Source organism: Odontomachus brunneus, unplaced genomic scaffold, assembly GCF_010583005.1.
Source record: "Odontomachus brunneus isolate Ranch 3 - 2012 unplaced genomic scaffold, Obru_v1 Obru_scaffold_005, whole genome shotgun sequence".
In the NCBI taxonomy this organism is placed as follows: Eukaryota; Metazoa; Arthropoda; class Insecta; order Hymenoptera; family Formicidae; genus Odontomachus; species Odontomachus brunneus.
The window spans coordinates 1,054,109-1,064,309 of record NW_022639455.1 but is presented as its reverse complement, the minus strand read 5'-3'; the positions used below and the strand labels follow the sequence as shown (position 1 = coordinate 1,064,309).

General features: G+C 39.3%; 1 protein-coding gene across 1 annotated transcript in view; it reads right to left on the bottom strand.

The window, feature by feature from the left end:
- The window catches only part of LOC116850621 (complexin), a 154,848-nt gene extending 149,232 nt beyond the window's left edge, over nt 1–5,616 (bottom strand). The window contains exon 1 of the mRNA XM_032829127.1: nt 5,305–5,616. The gene's annotated coding sequence lies outside the window, so the exon portion shown is untranslated. The remainder of the gene's footprint in view (nt 1–5,304) is intronic.
- Between the last annotated feature and the right edge of the window lie 4,585 nt (nt 5,617–10,201).

Below are 10,201 nucleotides of genomic sequence, written 5' to 3'. Positions count from 1 at the left end.
CTCTCTCTCTCTCTCTCTCTCTCTCTCTCTCTCTCTCTCTCTCTCTCTCTCTCTCTGTCTGTCTCCCTCTCTCTCTCCTTCTCTGGAAAGATTGATTTCTGCGCGGAAAAAAAGATTTACTGTCACAACTAAAAACTTCGCTAGCCTAGCAAATCAATATAACTGTAATATATACGAGCAGCCAGTTTACTATGTCACGGTAATCAGGTACAAGCAGAGCTGTATAAGATTTGTAGTTGTACCTAATAAAGTTTGATGTTATAGCACGAGATTTGTTAGCACAGTAAAGATGTTTCTATATTACAACCAATAGAAAATGTAATTTGAAAATGTAATTTGATATGCAACTAATCATTCTGCTGTTACATTAAAGGAAATTTGATGCATCAACGGATTTCACAAATATTGAGGTAAATCATCGGTTACTGCAGCAACAGACGTTAGTTAAAGCGAAAATGCTGATTGAAATGTTTACTCACACTAAACACTATGCATAAAAATACATTCACAAAGATACATAATTTATATGAATATATTTTACAACGCAAATATGTGTAATTATAAAAGGTAAACTTGAATTGCATAATACATAATAACATATTTCACGTTTACGGTTATTCACAGTCAGACTTAATGGGGGTGCGCTTCTCCGCAAAACGAGCACAAATATTTTTTCATTACCTACTAAATAATTGAATGTTTTGTTTAGTAAAATTAATGAATTAATTTTTCGCAAATTCAATTAGCGCGAAATGCAATAATTAAGATGATATCAGCAAAAGTGAATTCGTTCTATGAGCGAGTTGACACATGTTTCTAAACTCAATATCTTTGCTGCACTTACAAATCTACTTACAAGTCAACCTACCTAAGCGATACACATTGATTTCTTTCTAATTTTGCACAAATGTAGAAATGCAAAAAATATTTAGGTCATATTTTTTCATTTTGGCCCACTTTGAGTTTCGCAGGCAGTTTATAGCTTTTTAATGTTCTCATCAACAAGTATAATAAAAATGCATAAGAAATAAAATTGAATACAAAATACAGTTGAATAATTTTAATAAAATCGGCATAGCTGAGACATGAACTATTCTAAATTTCTTTAGTCGAGACTTCAACCGAAATATTTTAAATCTATGCTAAATTAGTTAAAAATGATTCAAATCTCGGCAAAATCGAGAGAAATCCAGCAATTTTAATTAAAATTTTAACAAAATTAACATAGCTGAGACCCGAACCATTCTATATAAGTAATTTTACACATTTAACTTCATATTGATAATCAGCAAACCAAAAACGCCTATATCTTGTATTCAATTTTATTTCTTATGCATTTTTGTTACACTTGTTGGTTATAGAAGTAAGAACATTAAAAAGCTATAAACTGCTCATGAAACTCAAAGTGAGCCAAAATAAAAAATTATGACCTAAATATTTTTTGTACTTTTGTGCCAAATTAGAAAGAAATCTAAGTGTAAGGTTTGGGTAAGTTTATTTGTTAGTTATAACATTTAATTTTGCTCGGCGAGCGACAAATTTGCAAAATCAACTAGAAATCAACCTTTTTTTTTCGTGTGGGCGATTTAAGCTTCTCATGTTACAGCCCGTGATTTTCCAAAGCGCTTATTGATTGCAATTAATCATACAAACGATAGCACGCAGCTGTAATAAATCATATAACCGAATAAATTATTTGGACATAATCTTCTGTCTCTATCGTTCCAACTTTTACCTCCTCCTCTTTCGCTCTCGTTCTCTCTCGTTCTTTCTTGTTCTCTCTCTCTCTCTCTCTCTCTCTCTCTCTCTCTTTTTCTCTCCCCTTGGCACTGCCTCTTTCTCGCAGGTTATACCTCTTAATGTGCAAAAACGAGGGAATAGCTCGAAAGCGACCAGCAGGATGACAGTTGAGGAGGGGTGGCATGATTCTAGGGATTCGCCTGAGACATTTCTCTTCTCCGCAAAAAAATCTGGGACGAAGAAGGCCCATTTGGAGATAAATTACGCGCTTATATACGTATCGCGACGTAATGCGCGTAAATGTAAATGCCTGCATCAATCATGGGGAAATTAGAAGTTTCGCCAACATTACGGCAGGTATGGGAAATATTTGAGTTCCGACGTCCCGTTGCGCCACTCATCAGCGGCGACTTGTCGATCGATCGAGTCGACAGACGCGCGAGACAGAAATTTCCAATTTGAGAGTACGGGGCCCAGAATCAGAGCCGCCGGCAGAAACCGCTCACTCGCGAGTTTCATACCGCGAGTGCGATCGGTTTGCAAAAATTCCCGGCTGAAGCGGTTTTGCTCGTGCCGCGAAGAATGACGAGGCTCCCTTTCAAAAGGGAACCGCGCCAGCGGCACGTCGCGGTTTAGAAAATCCGAAACGCATTCTTTCAGCGTATAAACGTTCCTGCGAGACTGAATTTCGCCGTGAATTCTGCTCTTTCGCTAAGTTACGCGGCCAGCGAGCGCGCGCGATAAAACGAATTAAACACATTCTTACAAGTACACGAAAGACCTCTTTGCGCTCTCCGCGCAGTTTTCGTTGCGAGCCGACCCTCCAACGACCCTTCGGCGCGCGATTAACGTGTTTCATCTCTTTCTCTTTTTCTTCCTCTCTTGTGAAAATATAAAACAAATACGCAAATACGGACACATATCTTTGCAGGACGTCGCCCCGCTTACTCCGAGCGCGCGTCGAGTATACACAATCAGTTCATAGCGGATTAACCCGGGAGTGGTAATTTAGCAGTCTGCGAGTGAATCGCGACTGTGAGATTTACTTGCCTTCGCGTGCACTCATCAGCATGCATACCTACATGCATATTTTATGCACCGAACGGTGTATATACACAAGTCTCTCTCGCGGCATTTCATGCTCCGCCAGCCGCGAAGTGTAAAGTACTGTGATTTTCGCGCAGTCAGCGCCGATTAAATCGCTCTCTACCTGCGCCTCCCTCACCCCCCTTCCTTCTTTTTTTCGGCACGCCCCGTACGAGCAGGGCATTTCGCGAGTCGCCTCGTAACTGACACTCAATAAATCTGGCGTTTTGACGTTTGCTTTTTTCTTCTTTCTTTCTCTCTCTTTCTCTCTCCCTCTTTTTTTATGCAGGGCAAGCGGACACCAAATTGAAAAAAAGAAGGAAAGAGAACACACCCGCGAAGTTTGTCCCTCGCGAGTAACTGTGAGTAAACACGAAATTTTTCGCCATTTATCGACTTTCATCCGCACGAAGGGGGCAAGTTTCGCCACGACTCGAAAATTCCGAGACAAGCGAGGGAATACTTGCGCCGACGAATTTTCGCCGGAACTTGGTGTACTCGCTGGCGCACAAAGTCGCCGTGTTTATGGGCTTTTCCGCGTTGTGTTTCCTGCGTCAACTGTGCTCCCTCGATCAGAGTATTTCGTATAACACAGACAGTCGTCCGCGATGCAACCCCCAGCGGGACTCGCGTTGCCGCGCGAATGTCAGGGTGGGACGTCTTGCGTAAAGTTCCCAAAGTTACCCAAGTTGCGATTTCGCACGAGCTTTCTGACAGCGGCGCGAAAAAACTCGTCTTTCATCTTCGTTGAAGCTGTCAAGATATATGGCCGCGGATATATCCCCTCGTTCTCTCCTTTACTCTCCGCTTATCGATTGTTCTCGCATTCGAAGGCAAAGTGTACTATAGTTACCGGTGCAGGGGCGCGTAGGGTTCGCGTATAAATATATTAGCGGATATTATTCAGGTGGAGCTCCCTGCCAATAGATGACAGCACCTTACGAGACCGCAAAACCGAAGAACAAGAACCCCGGCGAAATGTACATGCCGAATAGTTTAATTGCCAGTTCCAGGAAAATCAAATTAAGCTTGGAAGAGCCCCAAAGTTTTAAAGTAAACATTTAAGTTAAAGTAAAGCGAATATTTGCATTTTCTGATGAGACCGCGGAAAATATTTCAAGTTCGAAAGAGAAGATCAATCGTTGATATATTTCAGATTTTCTCTGGAGATGTCAATTCCTGCGATCTCTTTTAGAATTTGGCGCTTCGACGTTTGCTTTTTTCTTCTCTTTTTTTTTATTGAGTGCTCTCATTTATTATTAATTGTTACTTTGTAAAATATTCTTCAGTTGCTCCGTCCTTCCATTTCGAGAACGAGTATTTCGCAGATCGCTCCTGCAGTCGTAAATGCTAAAATATTCTATTGTCATTCGAAATAATTAATAACCTGGCTCGAACGGTTTTACAGTAAGAGATATTGAATGTGACTTAATTAATCGTCCTAATAACTTTTTGCAAGTTAGAATTAAATCTCCTGTTTTCCCCTATTTCATCAATTTATATGATTATAAAATTAAAGTGCCATAGTAAATCGCATAGTTTCAATTACAATGTAACACACTGAGAGAAAAATAGCTATATAAAATTTCCATATAAAATTTAGTAAATATATTCATTTAATACTATTTAATAAATATTTATTTAACAATATATACTTAAATCTAAATTCTTTCATTTAATTAGAATAAATAGTCGTTTTCCTGAAAGATACAAAAGTTTTTTTAAGATTTCAAGAAAATATATATTTTCTTATTTGAAACATATTTTATATTACTAATTATATATTTTATATTTTATAAAAATAGATAAATAAATAAATAATATAAGTAAATATATTAGTATTCGCTGAATAAATATTTATTAATTTTTATATATCTTTCTCTCTCAGTATACCGTGGAGCAATGTGTCAAAAATCGTAAAAAGCTCATTTCGAGCTTAAGTATCAAATGTGAGCTAATTCGATGATTAATTTCGTAAGAATATGTAGACGAAAAACATCTTTAGACCCATACAGCACAAATGTTCAATAGATATCCTAAGAACGTTCTAAGAATATTCGAATATTCTTAGAACGTTCTTAGGATATCTATTGAACATTTGTGCTATATGGGGAGGTATGTGTACATATATATATGCACATACATACGCATGCATATATAAATATGTATACTTAAAAATGGCGGTTCATATCTGCGCTTATTTGTCTCCGTAACTCCTGAAATTTGCCTTGATTACAGAAAAGCGAGAGATCATTCGGACGGATGATTCGGTCGGAATTCATGACATAGATCCGCCGTCAAGGGTGTCGAACACCTTCGCGTATACGTGCGTACTCTCGCGATCGAGAGGCGATCCGTTTTGAAATTGGCGCAGATCGTAGCGCGAATTTCAGGAGCTTCGTATTTTTGCAGCGTAACGGAAAAGCCGACGCGCACGGTAGAGATAGGAGAGACGCGCGAGATAGGTCGCCCACTCACCTCGCTGCGCCGCAGGTAGATCCGCAGCCGGTCGAAGCGGACGAATAGAGGTTGCACGGCGATGACTGACTATATGGGGCCGGAGTAACGAAAGCACGAGAGATACGACGAGAGTCCCGTTGTACCCGTTGCGCGGCTACAATACGCGCGGCTTTCCCGGCTTCGCCGCTGGACTTCCTGCCTGCCGCGCGAGCGGGGAAAAAATGAAAAGCGGAAAAAAGACAGACGGGTGGATAGAGAGAGAGAGATAGAGTGTGCGATGCGGCGAGGTCGAAGTCTCGTGGCAAACGTTCGTAGACTGAGTGAACCGGAGTTCAGACTGAACGGCGCTTAGACGACGCTAGCGCCATACCGCGGGGGGCGAACGAGTCACCATCGATCGGCCGAGGGTGGTATGGGAAGAACCAGTTAAAAGGCGCGGAGTGGGGGAGCGGCTGCTACACCGGCGGCGAGACAAGGATAACGGAAGCAGGCGAGGTTGCGGTACCCACCACCATCGCGTCGCGGTGGCAAGGATTAGGATTAGAAGAGAGCCGATGATGGCAGCGGCAAAGAAGGCGGAGGTGCGGAGCGTAAACGCGCCGCTTTCGCTCCCCTAAAATCCCAATCGTTCCGCTCCGCTCCGCTTCGTTTCCTTTCGCTTCCTCCTCGTCCCACCCGCGAGCGTGCTTCTTACTCGCCCGTTTCCATCTTCGCCATCTTTCTCCAGCGTTCAGCCCTAGCCAGCCGCTCTCTGGCTGGCTTTCTGCTTCGTCCGCCTGACTGTTCACCGCCACGCACCCCTCCTAGTCTGCGTATTCTTCGCCCTTCTCTTTCCTTTTCTCTCGATTCCTCTTGCTTCTCTCTTTTCTCTCTCCCTCTCTCTCCCTCTCGCCCCTCTTTCTTTCTCTCTCTCTCTCCCTCATTATTCCCGCGTACAAGAGATGATCCGGAAAGAAATACAAATAGTCCACCGGTGGATTTTACAGCTAATTTTAAATAGAGAACATCGCATGTGAACATTAATCCGATTCATGATAATTAACGAGACGTAAGCGCGTTAACGTTGGAGACGCGATATAATGAATGTCAAGTTTCGCGTAATCGTTAGTTAAAGCTCAAGCTAAACGAACGTAATGTGCTCCTCTTCATAAAAGTGCTATTTGAAAATTAAACGTTGAATCTTCACCGCGCAACCTTTGCATCGCGGAGTCTGTTATGTGCCGACTGACTAGATTGCATTGGATTTACGTATGCTAGCGGATAACTGGACGAATGTCAAGTGCACGTTGCCTACGGTAAACGTATAGGTCAATGCAAAATAAAAAAAGTTGAAAGCTTACCAATACAGCCGGAAATTGTATAATTTCCTCGCGCAGACGCTTTGCCCGACGGTGACAGCAAGCATATTGCACTGAGAACTGATATCTGCGGGATTCCACGATCCTAGAAAATTTAAAGATCTATACATATAATAGCATTATTCGTTCTTTGCTTAATATTTACACAGAACCTAGCACTTTCGTCGAATAAAGATTAAAACAGAAAAAAAGCGAATTCTCGACACTTTTCCATTGTACAAAAGGTGAAAATTACGCGAATGAAGTTTTACTTCTGATCCCCCAAGTGATATTAGATCTTTCTTTTCTTAAAATATAAAAGAACCTTTAGAGTCTGTCTGTTGTCTTCCGTCGAAAAAAATATTATATAAAAATGTTGCCTGGAAGTTAGACTGCATTCAGAGTGCGTTGAAACAATTTCGTCCGAAACGATCGTTAGTATGTTAATGAATGATTGAACGGATACTGAATTTCCGATCGCTGATCGCTCGCGTCATCTGTACCAGTTTCAAAGTTAGAAATACGTCGTGCATCTAATAAAGGCAGAACAGTCTACTTGGTGCCATCTAGCAGTATCTCGAAGACACTAGTTTGACATAGCAGAGTTCAATGTCGGTTAAGTAGAATTCGAATTTTGGCCAAATAACTCTTTACGTTTATTAATCGCGGGACAGAATTTATAATTTATTGTTTTATTTAAAACAATCTTAAATTTATTTTAAAATTTTGTAAATCCTATCATTATATTTTTAGCTGCATATATAGGTTAATAGATACCAAAGTTATAAAAATCTCACGATACAACATATTCGCTACTACATATTCATGTATCATGACTTGATTTTATGGGAGAAAATTTAGTGACTTCCTAAAAATTCCGATTAATTTATGCTGCGTTCGGAAACACACACTGTGTGCACACTACTAGACGATAGACGTTGGAGTGAGCGAAATACAAGAGTAAGATAAAAAGAGAGGGAGAGTACTCGAGTGACGTTCCCGAACGCAGCCTTAATCGACGATTAGTCAAGTATTATGCAGGGTTCACACTGCATCCGATATACAATGTACGATGATTCGATATCCAACAGTAGAGTTTGATTCCTAAAGTTTCTAGCTAGCAATATTTCTGTCTCCAAAAAACTGATTCTCCTATTGGATATCGGACATCGGACATCGGATGTAATATGCAATTGGAATTCTGCATTATTTATAACAGCACTTACGGCTCGTAAAACAAAATCGTATAAAAAGAAATAATATTTGAAACATTGCAGTTTCCATATGCACATATAATCACGATCCTTAAAAATTGAGTAATCACAGTCGACTATTATAAGAATGATCCAATAGGATTAGTCAGTTTTTAAGGCTTAAGTCTTAAATCATTGAATCTATACCAGAAGTACCTTTACGAAAAAAATACGAAAAAACCCTCAATTTTGGGTAACACTCAAATTTAAATGTTTATTTCAAGTTTTTGGGTGTTTACACCCAAAATTGAAGGTTTTTTCGTATTTTTTTCGTAAAGGTACCCCTGGTCTACATTCAATGATTTAAGACTTATGGCTCCTGCACACAGGACGCGGTAATGCTTGCCGCGCGGCGGAAGTTCGCGCGACAGCCAATCAATATACTGCAACATAAACTAAACATGTAGCCTACATTGAAAATAACGTATTTTATATATTATTAACTTAATGATAAAGAAAAATTAAAACACCAATTTTATTTTGTATTTATAATAATATATATGTATTCTCATATAACTAACGTCTATGGTCCATATTTTGAATCCTCTTTTATCGATAAAAGTGCCTTGAATATAGCTTCTCAGCCAATCAGGTGACTCCTAAACCTCTTTTAGAGGCACTTTTATAGATAAAAGAGAATTGAGAATATGGGCTTATGTCTCTTAACTTTTCAAAGATCTGGTACCTTTTTCAAACTTACCCTGTATACTATGAAAAATTAGTAGCAATAGATTATAGAATGTTAGTTAGAGCCTTCACACACAAATTGACATAACAGCAACGTAAGACGTACTGTTAAGCTGGTGGCACATAGAAAAACTTAAGCAGTAAGACGTAAGCAGTAAGCAAATTGACCAATTATAGTCATTGATTCTTCTTACGGTCCAAGAATCAACGACTGTGATTGGTCAATTTGCTTACTGCTTACGTCTTACTGCTTAAGTTTTTCTGTGTGCCACGGCCCTAAAAATTTACCGATCATGTTGAGAATCGTCGAACCGTAAGGTCGCCATTTTAATGAATACTCGATCGTAATTGGTCAATTCTTACGATACATCTTACGTTACTGTTATATCAATTTGTGTATGGAGCCCCAAGGGCTTTTGTACGTAGAAAAATTTTAACCGTAACCGTAAGGTTATAAGAAAACTGACCAATCAGAGTTGATTATTCTCCTTGCGAAGAATAATCGACTGTGATTGGTCAGTTTTTTACGATCTTATGGTTACAGTTAAAATTTTTCTACTTGCAAAAGTCCTAAAGCACGTATTAGATTACGATTGAGATTGAATTGAAAATTGACCAATCAGAGCAAAGTTCACCAAATTTGAGTTTAGTGAATTTTGCTCTGATTGGCTAAATTTCAATTCAATCTCAATCCTAATCTATAGTTTGATACGGGCTTTAGACAGAGCGAGATGCAACGTGGATGTGGTCTTTGTCTAATGTCCAATTTCTCCACTACCGGTTAACTTTATCTGCCAGTTATTCTATTAGAATTGACCAATCATATTTATGGTTGGCAAGATTAACCAATCAGGGTTGACATTTATCCGACAGATAAAGTTAATCGGAGGTGAAGAAATTGGGCATTATGCGTGATCTACAATGGCAGTAGGAGTAGTAGTAAGAAATAAGTAGTAAGTAAATAGACCAATCACAATCGATTATTTTTGAAACGTGAGAATGGAATTGGTCAATTTGTTTACTGCTTATTTCTTACTACTACTCCTACTGCCATTGTAGACGACGCTTATAGCATGTTCGACTGGCTCTGAGTTAACCCACTTATTCAACCTATGTTTATTGGTTGAACAAGTACTTATAAGTAGACTGGTTAGTAGAGACTTATGACGTCATTAATCGCTCTCGGAGCAATTAACCCAGAGCCAGTCGAATACGCTATTAGTCCCGAGCCACAATAGGTAAGTAAGCTTTAAGCCTTAAGAAATTGATCAATCACAGTCGATTATTCTCCTCAAATTTGACTGTGATTGGTCAATTTCTTAAGGCTTAAAGCTTACTACACTTATTGTGAATGGGGACTTACAGAACAGTTTAGCCCCCACCACGGCAGTGCTCCTTCCAGACTACGTTCAAAAATTTTATTCGATGAGTAAAGTACATTTAATTGATCAATCATGATAAAGAAATCATAGTTATCTTTGTTCTTATTAGTCAATTAAATGCTATTCTACCAGTCGAGTAGAGTTTTGGAATGCAGCCGAGTATGTTATATAGTTCAATGATTGGCAGTGAATATTCGAACACAACCGGAAATAATGGCTGCTTTCCGAAATTTACTGCCAATACTGAAAATCTATA